Source organism: Struthio camelus, chromosome 3, assembly GCF_040807025.1.
Source record: "Struthio camelus isolate bStrCam1 chromosome 3, bStrCam1.hap1, whole genome shotgun sequence".
Lineage (NCBI taxonomy): Eukaryota > Metazoa > Chordata > Aves > Struthioniformes > Struthionidae > Struthio > Struthio camelus.
Window position 1 is genome coordinate 74,525,194 of NC_090944.1, and position 17,087 is coordinate 74,542,280.

The window sequence follows — 17,087 nt, forward strand, 5'->3', positions numbered from 1 at the left end:
GGCAGGCTGTATCAGAGGCTTAGAAATGGAGAGGATATAAGTGTACGGGAGGGCAGCAGAGAGACATTACCTATCTGCACAGAGAAACTTACTGCCTCACTTAATAGCTTTCTATTGCAAATAACTGACCCTTGACCACCACAAACAAAAATCTTGGCACTGTGGTAACCTTAAAAATGCAGGAGAGGGATTTGCAGAGTTAGGCAACTTGAGGGAATGAGCTAATTTATGTCTGTGAAGGAACACAGAGGACTTTTTTTGCACTTTTGGAAGAACAGTGCTTTTTTTTCCTCATGTGAAAAGGGGCTTCTGTCTGGGTAAGGTAATTTGCTTTATGACCATGCACTTCAACATGGTGTTTATGTGTTGGCAGGCCCCCTCTGCAACTGCCCCTACACCTTCAGGCTTAGGATACGTGACAAAAGGTAAGGTAATCATATCAGTTATGACCTCACGTTCACACATCACATATAACGCTGCTTTGTTTTAAAAGTCCTGAGCCTTGTCACCTTGGAGACTTGGTATCGCCAGCACCAGCTCTAGGCCTTCCCCAGTGGCTAGGCAGCTCCAAGAGCTGCCGGGCCATGGAGAACAGCCACACGACAACTGAGTTTAGCACTGAAATTGGCAGAGAAAGTGGTGTCATGCGGGTATGCTCACCTGGCAAGACTTCAGAGCTGCTAGGATGCTGCTGGACTTTGCACCTTTGCATCAGGGAGCAAGAGCACCAGGAGAAATGGTGAGTCAGGTGATGTTCAACAGCCTTCACTGATAGGTCACAGGGATGTGCTGCTTTTATATTATTTTCTGTGCTGAGGGAACGGGCAAGTCTGGAGTGGAGGGTGGGTGAGGTGAAAAGAACCTGAGGTGTTGCAGCTCCCAGGACATTTTAGGACAGTCACTGCTGCTGCTTTGGGCATGGATGAGAGGAACTGCTCACAGAGCTGCCACTGACACCTCAAAAGACAGTAGCAGCACAGCACGTAAAAGAGGACACTCTGCAGACAGTAATGAGGGCCACAGTCATTCAGGTATCCAGGCTTTGGACAAATGCATGGAAAAGGGCTCTAGTTTTCCACTGATCCATTACCCCTGTCCCTCTCATGCTGGAGGTCTCCCTCTGGCCAAGGGCCCCAGCACTGAAAAGAGCTAGAAGTGTTTGCTCCCCACTGCCCATCCTGCAGAGCAGGGCCTACGGTCCCAGTGCAGCATCTTCTTTGCCACATGTCAGCATTGGGGGCCTTCTTCCAGGGCTTCCTTGAGTCCATGTTATTGATTTATGGCTCACGTGGGCTGTGCAAGGAGGCCCTGGCCACAGCGTGGCATCTCCGGTGCATGCAACAGCAACTCTTCCCACAGAGGCCCGCATGCCAGCAGCAGCTCCCCATCGCCATCAACTTACCTGCATGCTTCAGAGTGGATCCTTCTTGACGCTACAATGCAGCAGTCACACACAGCTACTAGGACCAGTCAGCACCAGGCATGTGCCAGGCAGGAGCCGGCGACACGCAGCCTCGTTGCTGTGCTCCCAACTGCAGACACAGCAGCCTCTGCGGTGTGGATACCAGTGCTAGCCAGGCTGCTAACCCTGGAATTACTGAGAGATATTACTGGTAAGTGGTATCTCACCATTTCATCATACTCAGGGTAATCTGGAGTAGGTCTGGCCTCCCCTCGTGGCTGGTGGGCACTGCTCTTCTTAAACTACATCCCATAGGAGCTCCCTGAGTAAGCTGTCCACAGGACAGGCTTAATCACAGGGCTACCTGAGGTCTTTTGTGTTCCCCCTGAGCCCAGGAAAATCAAATCCCAAAACAGGTTTGGTTACAGCAGTGAACTGAGTCTCTGCAAGGACAGGAGCTTGGCTTCCTATGGGAAATTCATGGGGGCAAGGAACAGAGGCATATGGGGCATATGGGAACTGACAACTCGTCTTCTGTGCTCCTCGTGCAGACGGGTTTCCTGAGATTCCATAGGGGCTCTCTGTCTCTATTCTGCTGAGGTAGACCCTAACAGATAGATCCTAATGGTAGATAGACAGACCCTAGATAGGTAGATCCCGTTAGATAAATAGGTTCATCTCGTAGATAGACCATAACATTGACCCACTTCTGGAAGGAGATGCAGCTAAGCCTCCTGTGCAGCAGGTACTCCTGGTGGCCCGACATGTTCCTCTGGAGGCGGCAGTGAAGGCTGCTGTCACTGTAGCAGAAAACAGTGCTGAAGAAACTAGCCTAGGGTCTGTCCAGAGCTGGGGTTTTCAGGATCTTGCAAGGGCTTGGCTTCAAACTAGTACTCCAGATAGATTAGGAGGCATCAGGAAATTTCACGTGTGTGCCGTAGCAAAACCTTCTGCATCTTGGGATTCTAGCGCAGCTAAGAGAGGATTTCTGAAGTGATGATACAGCTTATTAATTGCTCTTTGCTCCAAAGATAGTTTGGTGGCTACAGAGTCATACTACAGGATATTGTTCCTAGTACAAAAGACGCTATTTTTCAGTCTTCCAGTTTCTGGTAGCTTCCCTCTTCTTTCTCCATTTATCATCTAAAATCTATAATCATCCAAGGCTTTGCCAGTATCTCTGAAGATAAAGAGACTGGGGGCACTTTACTGTTTGCAGTGCAATAATGTGGCTATTCACATTTCCTTCTGCTAAAGTTTCTGCTACGTGCAGTCTTTCGTCTTGTACATACACTCATTCAAAAAGTTCCAGGGTAAATACAATTTATTGTTTGGTCACAGGATGTGAGAGTACACAGTCTCTACAATGTGCAGCATGAGCTGAAGTAGGAATACAAATTGTAATGGTAAATAGTTGTAAAGTCCTGCTGAATACTACATACGCTTTGCAAAGGATTGTTTGTCCTAAGTCTTATCAGTAACTGGAGGGAGCTTGGTTTTCCCCACCAAGTGGGAAAGTTAGCACCACCTTGTTATGCAATGTCAATGTAATTGCTTCAAAGAGTAGTTCCTTACTAGAGAATGTAAACTCAGTACACATATGTGGGCTTGCTAAGTCTAAAAGTTGATACACTGCCAGAAGACTTCAGAGAGCTGCCAGGTAATGTGCAGGCTTCTGATAAAAGCAGAAGGAAGTAAAAAGTAGCTTGGTATACGGGAGGCTTAAACATGTGTAACATTTGGGATGTACTAAGAAAGGAGTGAGATGACAAGGTTACTTCCTTCATGTAAGTGTATATTGGACATGGAATAATTTTTGAGAGAAGTGGGGGTTTTTGTTTGTTTGTTTGTTTTTTCCAGTACGTGCTGGATCTCATTTGCCTTACAACAGGATGAATAGCAGTATCTTTTTCTGTTGGCTACAAAAGACTTTCGGCAACTACCTTAGAGAAGGTATTTTTGGATGCTTGAATTAGCTGAAGGGATCTCACCTGTAATTGTTAATTATCAAGTTTTTGATATTAAAAAGGTGGATAGGTTGATATCACAGTATTTGTATGTGAACACAAGTCATACGCTCCCTGCAGAAATGATAGGATCGAATGCTAATTAATTGCCTTTTTCATAATATCCTGTGCATGTGTGGCCCATGATCAACATACGCTGTCTGCCTTAATGCCTTTCTCGCAACGTGACGTAACAAATCTGCTTTAGAGGACTGCAATACTGAAGCGTAACACAGCATGGCAGCACTTCTCGTTGCAATACCTCAGCTAGGTCAGACACTGAAGCAGCTTCTGCCAGGCAAGTGCCATTCCAGCAAGCAATAATTGGACTTGTAACAAATTAAGTGCTCTAAAGCACTCGTTTTCTACTGCATCGCCAGCCTCGGTGAGAAAAGGCAATAGGTGACCGGTTTCTCTACTCTTATCACCTCTGTATGGCTAAATCACTCATTTAATAAGAGTGTTTCTGTAGTCCAGAAATAAACTGGCACTAAGGAACTATGAAGGAAAAAAAAAACAAAGCTTAGGACTGGCTGGTAAATAGGAATTCTGCTGTATGACAAATAGAGCTATGGCAATTCGTGTGTATGTATGTTTTTTTTTTAATTGGGGAAAAATGGGAGATAGTGTAGAGGGTTTGTGGGAGTCCTTTTTCTTTTTCTTTCTTTTTCTTTTTTTTTTTTTTTTGGTGAGATATCACAAGCAAATGATTCTTTCCTGCTCCGTCTTCCCCTTCCCCTGTGGGTTGGTAAGGAAGAAGAGGTCAGGAGGGCCGTCACCTGGGCTGCACATGGCCCATGGTCAAGGCCTGCCAGCCCAGAGCAGCTCTTCCCAGCCTGAAGGGATTTTCTTATCACTAGACTATGGGTGGTTTCCCCTCACAGAATGGCCAAGATTGGAAGGGACCTCTGGGGATCACCTAGTCCAACCCCCTTGCTCAGGCAGGGTCATCTAGAGCACATTGCTGCGCTCAGCAAAAGCAGGGCTCGAGCCCAGGCCCCGCAACCCATGTCTCCGTGATCCTTAGCCTGGACCCATGCCCTAATGAGCCACAGCAGCCCAGGTGTGGGCACACCACCCCCTTTCAGGTGCACCCACCCGCGCGTGCCGCACTGCTGCAGCAGGAGCGCACCTAGCACGAGGTTTATGCTGTGCCTCACCTGGCACAAAACCTGTGGGACAAAGGTAACTGCGCAGATGTTTTAAATAACGTGAACCCACGGTGGATTGCTGCTCTGCATTGTTTGGCCAAGATATTTTTCATCTGGCATAAGGACAAAAAAAAAGCTAGCATCACTGACTCAGAGCCAAGGCCTCCCACACCCACAGGGAGTGCCCACCTCAGGCGGCAGGTCCTGCTCCCGCTTCCTCTGACTCCCTGTCCAGCCTCGGACCAAGAAATCAGAATTTTCTACCTATTTTTCTACCAAAAAAAAAAAAAAAAAAGAATCTCGATGAGCTTTAATACTTTTCTAGTTTCCTTCTGAGCTGGATTTTTGTTGGCATGTCTTGTATTCCAGGGCATAGATTTTTAATATCTCAGAAACCACCTTTCTCTCTTAGTTCTCCATTGAGCTAATTAACGCCACACTGCTAGATTTCTGGATTTAATTACAGCTATTTATAAGTATATTTAGAGCTAGCATGAGGAGGCCACAACTTGTTTTGGTTGGATTTTTGTTCTGCCAACATGGGGATGATTTGGCTTTCATAGGAACTAAATAAATTGAGAAAGGATGAAGGGGAGGTGAAGGGTTAGAAAAACAGTTGCTTTTTAGGACCCAATTTAACCAAGAACTGAAGTACATGCTTTAGTCCATCCCTATTCAGGCCCACATTCAGAAAAGCAATTAGGCATTTAATTAACTTCAAGCACATGGGCTGTTAAGCATGTGTCTAAGTGGTTTGTTGAAAAGGGATAGCATTAAAAGCATGGTTAAAATTATGCACATACGCTCAGCTAATTTTCTTGCCAGCTAAGCATGCTTTCTAATCATAATCAACCAAATTCAGCAATTACAGAATTCAGAATTTCAGCAAGCTCAAATTTGGCCTATGGATTTCTGTCCTTTGAGGTAGTGGGAAATTAAGTAAAATGAAATCAGAGAGGTATAGTAAATTGCTGCTGCAAAGCACCAGAATGGTACAGCATGTATGGTATGCGCAGGTATTCGGGGGAGTAAAACACATTTTTCCCATCTCATTAACATCATCAGGAAATTTAAAACTTTTCTTCTTCAGGACAAAGATGAAAAGTCTAAATTGGAAAGTTTTGCCCACTGGAAAAGAAAAGACTGCTTGAGTTTTATATTTTTAGTTTTCATAAGAGCTTCCATTTCAAAATAATTGTTTGAAATGAAAAAATTTATATTTTTTTAAAGAAAAATACTAAATGCAGTCAAAACTTCTTCATCAAACCTTATAACTTCCCTCCAAATCTTATTGAGAATTATTGAGAATTTTTTTTCTGTGAAACTAGTATTCCACTGAAAAAATTGTCACTAACTTCCTTTAAATCCTGTTTTTCACTTCTGCTAATTAATAGCCAGAAAAAAAAAAAAAAAAGGAGCACTGGAACACACTATCCCTTTTGCCTTCTCTTCCTAATTTGGGCATTGTAACCTCTGAAGAGTTCTGACAAGGCAAAAAAAAATCCCAATTCACAAATCAAAATCAGGTCAGTTGAGTCACGGGATCCTATATATTTTCTAAAATTACATGGATACCTCCAGGCACTGATGAAAAATGATCCCAGCTCCTCAAAATATAATGAGTTTTCGCATGGGTATGCACACTCAGGTGAGGGCTGTGGTGCAAATGCTTCAGCTGCTCTTCGCTTGCCTCAGTGAAAGCTGGCCCTGAGCCTTGTGGAGCTCACGGAGAGAAAAGGGGTTTCTAAGCGCAAGGAAACCCCACCTGGCGCAGGAAGAGGTAGGGACTGTGTAGGGACGCCCTGCCCATGGGTGTCCTCAGCACCTGCTGCTGGCCACATTGTGCCTTCAGTGCTGGCACTGGAGCAAAATGACTGTGGATGTCCTTCAATCGCATACGCTGAAAGCAAGGAGCCGCTGCGCTGGCTTCGTCCCTGCAGTGCCCCTTGCTGTCCCCAACCTCAGGAGGTCCCCAGCTGCCTGGCCTGGAGACAAGCAGGCAGAGACAGGTTACCTGCAGGTATCAGCACACAGGAGACATGTGGAAGGAAACAAGGATGGGTCCCATCCTGCTCATTAAAACAGAGTACAGCTGTAATGGCATTGTAAAAGCATTACAGTTAACCCTCTTTTGCTGACAAACTGGAAATGCCAAGTTTTGGTCCATGCCCTCTGAGCCGAAGATCATTTTATTAGCTTTCCTTTTAGTAGGTCCATTTTCCTTGCGCGTTTGCGAACATTTTCATTAGTGTTCGCATATTTCTTCTTCTTCTTCTTTTGGTGGCGGTGGTGGTGGGTTGTTCTCTTTCTGGATGTCCTTACCAGCACATTGGTAGCTTTCCTAAGCCTCCACAGCTTGCACAGTCCTTCAGCAGACTTCTAGGGCACCTATGGGGTCTACAACGCACTTCGCTCCCAACACACACTGCCCACTTTGTTTATGGCCAGTCATCTGACACTGATGCCTGATGAATAGCTTTGCTGAAACAAAGTCATGTAATGACTCTTTCTGGCAATTTGTAGTCATGTCAGAAGGTACTGCTGGTATCCGAGCTGAATGACTGTGTAGCCTTCCCGGAAAACGCACTACTTCAGCTCATCAGCGTGGAGTTTTAATCCCCGCTTAACTTGATCTCCACAAGTGTCTTCAGAAAAATGAAAAAAAAGAGTGTTTTTTTAAATAGTAGACATTAAATGCTGATCTATCCATTCTCCTATTTTGAAAAATCATAACATTTCATCTACAAAACAGGCCTGAGTACCTATTTTAGTAAACTCCACGGTTGCAGGAACACAGATGTTGCAATTCGTAACTTTTAAAGATCTAGGAAAATGATTTTGCACAGCTACTGAGATTTTGGTTATAGACTTCTGTAGCCTTTTATTAACACGCTATATGATTTCACTGTCAGATTGAACCTGTGATATTAGTAAACAATAACCACAGCTCTCAAGACAGCCCATAACTTTTGGTGCACTGGGGGAAGGCTATCCTATACCTATTAACTGCTAGCTTAGTGTAGCAACACACTGAAAACTTGGTTTTCCCCCGACTCATAGTTGCCTGTGTACTCACAAATCTAGATGGCCAAGTCAGGAGTTGGGCCTGATTACTATATTTCCTAAGCCAGCTTCCATGAACAAGCTCAGGTTAATGCTAGGTTGCCCAGTGCTGCATATCTCTCTCAGCTGCCGCTTTCCCCAGATCAAGACACACAAACGCTCTCCATTGACACACAGGAAAGGGAGAAACAGTATGAAAGACCCATGGAAGGTGGAAGTACATGACAATATCATTCCTCATTCGTATTTAGTATGATTATTTAGGGCATAAACAAAACCATTAATGTGAAGGAGTACCAAGAGATCATATGTTGTCCCTGCTGGTCTTCAAAGGGAGAATCCTGCTTTTGAAACAAATGCTTTAATGCCAGTGTTGTCCCAGTTGGTCACACTTGAAATCCCCTGCAGTCCATCGACAATACTGCACAGCCACTGGGAAAGCTGGGTAATTCCAGGATTTCTGAGACACATTGTAATAGTATTTTGCCTTCTTCTGAGAAGATTTCCAGGCCTGTTAAACATTTTCTCAAACTTTCATGGAAAGCACAAGGTTCAAAATTGAGTGAACAAACACGATTCTTGTCCAAAAGTGACTCAAAAATACGTTTTCTTTTGTTAATGAGTAACATGGAAAGCTTTTTTCTTCTCTAGTGGTGAGCAAAGGAGTCAGAAAGTAAATGACATCTAATCATAGCTCAGAACTAAGGATAAGGTCAGAAATCTGATGGTTGTCATGATAACGTCCTCAATTTCCTCTCAGCGTTCCTTGGGAAATTCTTAGGATCATTCCCTTCCTTGAAAAACACCACATTCTGATGGCTCCAAAAAAGTAAGTTGTGTTTCGATAGGAGACTTGGCTTGTGATTTAGTCAATACACTAGTGATTATGTATGTGGCTTGTGTATAAGGCAGCTCTGAGTCAAAAATGATTTTATGTATTTTTTCATGTGAACCTTAGACATGCAAACACACAGAGATGCACATATACGCAAACCAGGTAAACATATTCCTTCGTGAAATTACTTTTTCTGCAAGGCAGGAGCTGACAGGAGATTTTAAGACTTACATAAGGAGAATCTTTCAGTGCTATAAAGTGCACAAGTAAATAAACGTTACGTTTATGCAGGCATGACGGATTTATAACTAGAACATGTTTATAAAAGATTCTTTACATGAGAAAGTGGTTCCTGACAGCTCCTCAAAACTTTGTGTGTATTGTTCCTCTAAATTTGGTACAGGGGAAATTCAGTAGACAAGCAATTGCCTTTCCCCCCTGTGTATGGTGAAATTTATTACAAAATTTCAACAATGTGAAAAAAACCTGACCATCTCTGAAGGAAGTGCTGAAGCAGAGGTTATGTCTTTGTTTTCTTGTAAAGCTGGCTAAAAGCACTCAGTATCTAAATGCTACTACAGATCTATTACCTCAGCTGAAACAACGACAGTAGCACAAAGATAGAGGATGAACACTTTTTTCTTCATTTTTGGGAGAGATTATGGTGCAAAGAAGAAAAGAGCTTTCTTTTAAGTTTCTTTAAAATGTTTTTTTCTATAAAGAGAACAAATGAAAACACTCAATATCTTGATCTGGTTCATATAAGAAAATACAGAATTTGCGAGCTGTTTTAATGGCCCAATTTGAAGGTTATGGAATTTGTGACTGCATGGAAGTGCTAGTCAGAAACTTAACAGAAACTGCTTCGTTCTTCATTACAGGACCAATAAACTGAATTACAATAAAATTATTGTGTGTGCTTTCGTGAAAAACAGGAGGTCTGCATAGCTATATCAAAGAACTGGCCGTCATAGGTCTGAGGAAGGGCTTATGGATTTGAAAGTGTGTTTGTTTTCTCCAATATTTCGTCTAATAAAAATATATTAATCTTCCTTAAAAATCTTACCTTTCCTAACAATTATGAAGAATTCTAGGAATTTTCTAGGTGTGAGACTCTTTAAAGAAACATACCATATAGCTCCTTCTTACTTTCAAACATGTTCAGAACACTGTTCATTACAGCAGAAGGCCTCTACTAATTCATAAGAACTTATTTTATCCTCTGATCCTTTTCATAAGTGTGACATATGAAACACAGAGTGTCCCTGGTGGTTCACTATGAGTCTAATGTGAGGTTAAACTAGTGGGAAATACACTGTTTTGTCTTGGAATATCTCTAGGAGAAATCACCCTCAAATTTTTGCTATTACTCTTGTGTGAATTGTTCACATTAGAAACAGGATTTTACCATGTACTTTTGTGCTCTATTGTAGACATAAAAGGAAGTGTCAAACTTCCACCGCTTATTGGCAAACCGAATAGAAATATCAAAGGGGAAGTCCAAGATGCCTTTTTTCCCTCCAAAGTCACTACTTTATAGCCCAAATAAACCAAAGGCCTTTAGAGAAAGAGTCAGTGATTTACTCAAGAAGGATGAAAGCACATCTGTTCCCAGTGGGCTCACAGCAAATTCCCAAATCTGATGTGGATTTTCTAATGCTGCCCAGCAGCACCAGGAGAGACTCTCCCTGAGTTGTCCAGGATCTTGCTTTCCAGCTCGTTCTTTATCACTTTCAGGCTCATTCTTTAAGAAATAAGGAGTCCTTCTTATATGCCTTCCAGATCTGATTCTATCATTAAAAAAATCATAATCTTTGCTGTCCTATACAGCAGTGTGTTGTATGAAAACATTATGTCAAGGCCATTTTATGTAACTGACTTGGAGCTACATAATATAAACAAATAGCTATTGCTGTGTCCTGAAACCTCTGAAACTCCAAGCAGGTTCAGTCCTGCAATCCTGCATTCAGGCTAGTGATCTTCACTCTTGGTACGTGAATTTAGCCGAGTGCTGTTACTCATTGATCTAAGCCTGTGCCAAATGAAATCAGTGACAAAACTTCTGGTGAGTGTAATAATGGAGGATGAAATTCCAAATATGCCATGAAATGATATCATCAATGGCCACAGGGCTACCACCATGACAGTGGGAGATAAGAACCACTCCTGAGGCTATAACCTTTCACTCTGATGGTTAAAAAGAGAAAGGAAGAAAATTATTACTCTTCTAGGAAAGAGCAGAGTGAATTTAGATAGCCAAAGTGCAGCTACTCAGATTCCTTTGGACTCTGAAAAGCAAATACCATAGAGCTAGTCTCTACTAGGCATGCAGGACTGAGTGTATTTGCTCCCCTGTTGCCCCACTTCACAGCTGGTTTATTAGCTTTTACTGCCTGGCATGTTAGCTTAAGCCAGCAGAGGAGTGGTGCAGACATCTGTGCATGGGGAGAGACAGAAGGAGGAAGGTGGTGATGTCTCCGCTGCAGCTGGGTGTGTGAGTCACAGAACTATGACCCTTGAAAGCGATCCACCTTTGCATGATGGAAAATGGACTCCGGTTTTAATGCCTCCTCCTCAGTTCTGCATAGCCAAAATACATGTTAAAAGGTCAGTGTTGGGGATAGACAGCGCGTGCGTGCGCACGCGCACACACACACACACACACACACACACACACACACACACGCATTAATCTTGATCTGCAAATAGAGAGGAAGTTAACTGTTCTCCAAAAAATCCAATGATAGTGGACTGGGGATAAAAAAACCCAAGCCCTTTTCTCCCTTTTTCCCTGCATCCTTTGGGATTACACTCTGTCACAGTGTATTACCACAGAAAGACATCTCTTTTCCAGAGTGGGTGTGTATATGTTTTAATGCTATAGTCAGTGGTTTCTCTGACATTTGTGCAAACACCTTTGCTTAGACATTTGTATTTGATAACACAAAACTTCTTGTGTTTGTTTTGCCCCATTCCCTTTTGCACATTAAGCAAGTTACCAAAATGAACACAGGTCATTTGTAACAACCCAGTCATATGGTCCTTATGATCCAGGAACCTCTCCAAAGGGGATCTCCAGATCCCCCCCTGCACTGCCAGCTCTCAGGAGGGGTGCGAGGGAAGTGGGAGCAGCGAGTGTTTGTCATCCTGGGGCAATGCAGCTGGTCAGTACCCTGGTTCCACGATGTGACTTCCCCAGATGCCGTATAGCGACTATCCAGCAGTCGCGGCATTGCTCAGCGCTGCTCAGATGACATCTGACCAATATGCACTGACCCAGGAGACACGGTTAGCCTTTTCTCCATGCCTGCCGAGGCAGCGGGGGGACTAACAGCATCTCCTCCCCCACCTCCTCTTCAGCAGCATGGGAGGCAGCTGGTTTGCAATCAGTGAGAGCATGTCTGCATTTAGGAAAAAAAAAAAACCCTACTTTTTATTTTACACAGCCCTTTCGTCCAGAGATCTCAGAGCAGTTTGCAAGCGTCTGCAGCCGGTTAGAGCTGTACCTGTTCAACTGAAATGCCTGCTCCTTGTCCTTCTCCTGCACTCAAACCCTAACACTGCTTTTGTATTTTATACTGTACCCATGACACGTATATTAGTTTGGGGCTTTCTGGGTAAAAGCAGCTAGCAACAGTAAAATCCCCAGCATACTGATAGGCGCTCTGGCTCTTCTCTTGCCTGGGGAGAAAACAATTCAGCACAGAGAAGGATTTGTCTATTTACCTCCTCTAACAAGTTTGGGAGGGGTGATTTGTAGGCTTCTGAGGGGAAACTGTACTGATTTTGGGGTGGGAGGCAGACTGAAAGGCCTTCAATGGCCTTGCAAGCTCTTGCAATGGGGGGAAGGCTTAGTGAGGGGGGAAGGCTTTGGAGAGTTCGTGAAGGGACTCTGGGCTTTCCCTGCTCTCATCCAGGAACTTGCTGTATAACTGCAGCCATTGATCTCCTTGAAATAAGAGTACATCTCCACCACTCCTGGGTCTGAATTCAGCAATTGACAGAAGAGTTTGGATGTTAAGACCAAGGCTTTAAACTTACTTCAGAAATAGACTGAGAATAGGTACAGATCCTGGAAGTGCTGAGAGATACTCTAGGAAGCCCTTGCTAGAGAGGATGCAGGCGATCACTTCATATCGGTTATGAACAATTTCAGTAATCCAGGATGGATGTGAGCAGTCTCCAGCTCATTCTGACCAAACTATTGCCTAGGCTCAAATGATAATATTTCCTAGCAAGGAACTACTATCCACAAAAAAACTATTGGCAAATTAAGAAGAAAAGCATCTTTCCTTTTTCTGCAGTGAATACTAGGCTATACTGTCACACTTGGGTTCCAAACAAACTCACTTTCCCCAGCAAGCAGCTGTATTTTGATGCTGTTTTGGGCTGTTGTTTAGCCACTCATATTAAAATACTTGGGTAGAAGACTGTGTTTGCTAACTTAGCATTTTCCCTTGTTTCTGTTTCCTTATGCATGGCATCCAAATAGAAAAAAAAGAACAAAGGACAGTTTCTAATAGGCCATTCATTCTCACAGTTGAAATCTGGTCAACTAGCTGATGTTGTGTTTAGTAAGAGGTTCCGCAAACTTTCCCAGGCTGTGCTGGCAGCTGGCAGAAGTGGGGTTAAGGTAAATTAGTGCAACGAGCAACCATTCACAGGCAGGAAAGAGCATCAAGGGCCTACGCAGCTATTCTGCCCATCTGGTGTGCCTGCCAGGTGCTAGTGAAAGCCACAGTGCAACCACGCAGGCAGTCACCACTGGTTGCTCCTCATGTGTCACCTCTCTGGATCTCTGGTCAGGGTTTGAGGGCCAAATTTGAGCCCACCTCTATGTTAGGTAGTCTGTGCAAGACCATCAGCTTAGAGCGAGGAGCCTGAGGGGATACTACAGCTTTACAGTGTTGGGATAAGCAGGGACTGTAGGCTTTCAGTGGGAGCAGGGAGGGTGGTAATATGATGGCTCTTCACAACAGGCACCCATCCACCTGCATGGCTTTGATCCTGCCTGGAGGCACTGAGGGCAGCTGCTCCTTGTGCAACATCCAAGCAGTGACAGTCTCAGACCTTCATTTTCAACGGGACTAGCAAAACAGTGGGAATGAAACAGTGGGTGTCTTCCTCACCTTGAACCTTTTGAAAACCTGGTTAGTTCACTCCCACTCATCTGTTGCCCTCAATGGCTACCTTTAGCAGAGACACTTTTGGACTCGCTTTGAAAAGTGATTTTTAAAAATCATTACATCTCTTTTCCAGGCCCAGGTAGAGGTGATTTAAGGTGGCCAGAGCTGGCTGTGATATGAACAACACTGGATCATTGCCTAGAGGAGCAGGCTGGATATGACGATGGTCCTGGCCCCAGCCAGTGCACCCATATCAGCACCGTGGAAACCAAGTCTGGCTGCTGCTGACATGTGAATGGCAGCTACTACCTCTCCCAGAACAAGCCCTTTTCTTCTTATAACCCACTCACTTAACCTGCAAAACCCTGTCCTCAAGAGCCCTCCCTATGATATTCATCCTGCCTTCTTGCTTTTCCATTCTTTCCCATCTTCACATGAGAAGAGCAGCCTGGCCTCAGGCTGCTCCCATCTTTTGCTCTCACTTTTGGTGCACTAAGATTAAATTTTGCCCACACTGTAGAGAATTTCTGAGACAGCTTTGAAGGTGACTTGACTGGTATTACTCATTTCATCTGAATGGTGGGCCTTTAGTGTAACTCCAGCCTGGTTTAAGACCATGTTAGTAGAACTAGTAATATTTTCTGTAGGACAGACGCTGCCAAAAGGCCAGTTGTGGCCCTAGTGAAGACCAGGTGAAGCTTCCCTTGCATTATCCAATTCTGCAGTGACCTGTGGTTAAAGGCACTCACCTTTGAGCTTTGTCCTGCTCCATTACAGGGGCCATATTTGTAAAAAAATAGCGTCACTTTGATAATATGTTTTGTTAACAGCATCACAGGAGAGAATCATAGAACACTTTCCTTCCCTTTGATATTTGTGACTGTGACGCATCTAAGCTATAGGCAGCGAAATAATGATAGTAATGCTGAGTACACGGCAAACAAACAGCAAACCTAAGGTTTCATGCTACAGGCTATTATCACCTCACAAATTCAGCCAGACGTGCTTGGCCAGCCCCTGCATACTTTCTTTGTTTTTGTTGTTAATATACCTCAGTCAGTCAAACTTGCAGAGAGCTGATTTGCAACTGGACAGCATCCTCAGACACTTGAGAAAGGAGGCCCATCTCGGATTACAGCAATCACGCGTTTCTCCTCAGATGTGCTATGCTCAAAGCGCTGAGAGTCCTGGACTTTCCCAGCAGATTCCACTGGAATGTGAATAATCTTCAGATCCCCAACCAGGTGCCAGCAGGCTTCCTGGGGCAGCTAGAGGGGAAGTCCTCATGACATATTCAAACTAAATAATAATGATTAGGGCTTTTTTTTTTCCGATGACGGAGGATGTTAGTTTTGGAAGGAATGGTAGCTGTCACTAGAGAATGCTATTCAGTATAGGTCAACTTAAAAAAGGTTTCACTGGATATTGGTAACATAACCACTCAGGAGTCTGGTCCATGGTGCATTGACAAAACGTAGCAATGTTTCTTTCGGCTAAAACTGGGAATGTTGGAATAAACCTTTTAAATAACGATTCTGGCACTGCAGATAATGAGCACCTTGAATGATATTTGTAGGCAGTTGTGAGATTAAAGAATATATGCACAGCAACTTTTGGGTTTTTTTATTTTCCATGTGGACAGACCAGGGACTCAGAACAGCTAGGCTCTAGTTTTAGTTCTGGCACTGCCTTCCCAGATAACTGTGAGCAAGTCATTTCATCTCAAACAAATCTCATACAAAAATGAGGCTTCTGCCATGGACCTTCTTTGCAAAGTGCACTGAGTTCAGCAGGGGAAATCACTGTCCAAAGGGACAGCGGTCAACAGTATAGTCTTTACTAATGCTTTCAAACACATTCACACAAATATTAATACTGGCACTCTTCCTTTTGAAAGAGCTGGCATGCTATGAATGATGCAGGTAGCAGGGACAGGGTTTGAAGAGTCTGTGCCAGGCTTGGCTTTCTGTATCCCCTCTAAGTGTAGCAGAAGTGCCGCCTGCCAGATACATTGCTTGGTATGAAAATATACCTTGGGAAATTCTGATGTCGCCTTGCCTTGAACTTTTTTCTTTGCTCTAAAACTTGCCTATTCATTTCTTAAATCATTTCTGATTTGTTTAAATCATTTCTGCCCCATTCATCCCTTCCTTTTTGATTTTCTTATCCTGTCTGAGCAATAAAATGTTTCCTGTTGGCCTCCTCTCTGTTTCTTCCTTTTACCTCTCCCTTCTGCAGTGACTTCTCTTTTTTTCTGCTCTTCCAATTCACTCCTTCCTCAGCTGGCAACTCTTCAGAGTCAGACACTGTGTTTAAATTGCACAGCAGCTGCTTCCCAAGTCTCTGTGGTTGGGAATCCCTTGAGCAGGTCCAGCCGGTTTGCAGTGGGCCCTTTCATCAGACCCAGCAGTCGAACACAGTAACATGGTGCACGCAAAACCAGACTGCAAGTCACCCGTTTTCTGCCTCCATTGCCCCCCAGCTAGCCAGTGGGAGATGGACTGGCAAGTAGGCTGCTACCTCTGCTCCTGCAGAGGTTTGGAGAGGGGGGTGTCTCAGAAATCAGGGTGCGTGGCTGCACCCCTGGTTTGGGGAACAGGCGTGAGTGCATCTCTTCAGCACATGAACATTTTGAAATGAGGCTGCAGGAAGCTGGCCTGGCCTGGGTCTACGCCCCTGGGCGAGACAGGGCAGGCACCAAAAGATATTCCAGCCTGTGTCAAATGTATTACTCCTCCCTTATGATGGATGACTGCAAGGGAGAGCCATGCCAGCATTGCTCTAAGGCTGCAGTTAAAAGAGCGGACCAGGTGAGGTGTTTGATCTAGGAAGCCAAGAAGTGAGATTTAGATTTCATAGCTTGGAGGATTTGTAGGATCGTTGCTGAAAAGGGCATGTGAGTGGCACTTGGGCACTCTGACTAAACCGTATCTTGCTGAGAAGATGGTGATCCTCCATGTTATCCCAGAGAAGTGCCGGGCCAGCACTGGCTCACCTAGTCAGCACAGAACAGCTGGTGTGTGCTCCCTCTCTGCCGGCTGCCGGCCTCTGGCTCCTACTGGGATGGGGCACTGCCAGGTGGCTGCAGTACATTAAACTCTGAAAAAAAATTGCCAGAGATGTGTTTTCATTTTTTCCTCATTTTGCTTTTTTATTTAAGCAAAAGTGTTTTTGCTGCTTAAGAAAAACACTGTGAAAGGAAACAGAAAAGTAAGCAAGAGGGGAAAAAGCAGGAAGCATGTGGCAAGGCACCATGGGTCTTGAAACAAATTTGCTATTTTTAAAATGGATTAATATAGTTCTGAAAAAATATCCTCATTGTTATGAAGTATGTTATTGCTGGCCTTAAAAAAGTCCTAATCATAAACAGCTTTGCCGAGTATGAGAGGGGCTAATTCTGTGGACAGCAGAGCGGGCTGCTCCTTTGGCATGTAACAATGATTTTTCATTACCAGATCCCAGATATATCCTGGCCACAGGGATAATAGCTTCCGTATCCATGAT

The 17,087-nt window shown here is 44.1% G+C and overlaps 1 long non-coding RNA gene across 1 annotated transcript; it reads left to right on the top strand.

Moving 5' to 3' along the window:
• Positions 1 to 8,295: 8,295 nt before the first annotated feature.
• LOC104153149 (uncharacterized) lies at positions 8,296 to 14,131 on the top strand. Its single transcript, XR_696175.2, has 2 exons — positions 8,296 to 8,451; positions 13,717 to 14,131. It is a non-coding gene; the product is annotated as an uncharacterized lncRNA (long non-coding RNA).
• Positions 14,132 to 17,087: the final 2,956 nt, after the last annotated feature.